Below are 442 nucleotides of genomic sequence, written 5' to 3'. Positions count from 1 at the left end.
ATATATATATATATATATATATATATATATATATATATATATATATATACTATTTTACTTGTTTCAGTTATTTGACTGCAGCCATGCTGGAGCACCGCCTTTAGTTGAGCAAATCGACCCCAGGACTTATTCTTTGTAAGCCTAGTACTTATTCTACCGTCTCTTTTTGCCGAACTGCTAAGTTCTGGGAACGTAAACACTCCAGCATCGGTTGTCAAGCGATAGTGGGGGGGACAAACACAAACACACATGCATATATACGACGGGCTTCTTTCAGTTTCCGTCTACCAAATCCACTCACAAGGCTTTGGTCGGCCCGAGGCTATAGTAGAAGACACTTGCCCAAGGTGCCACGCAGTGGGATTGAACCTAGAACCATGTGGTTCATAAGCAAGCTACTTACCACACAGCCACTCCTACGCCTATATATATATATATATAT

The sequence above is a fragment of the Octopus bimaculoides genome, chromosome 7, assembly GCF_001194135.2.
Source record: "Octopus bimaculoides isolate UCB-OBI-ISO-001 chromosome 7, ASM119413v2, whole genome shotgun sequence".
Taxonomy (NCBI): Eukaryota; Metazoa; Mollusca; class Cephalopoda; order Octopoda; family Octopodidae; genus Octopus; species Octopus bimaculoides.
Note: the sequence above shows the minus strand (reverse complement) of the source record.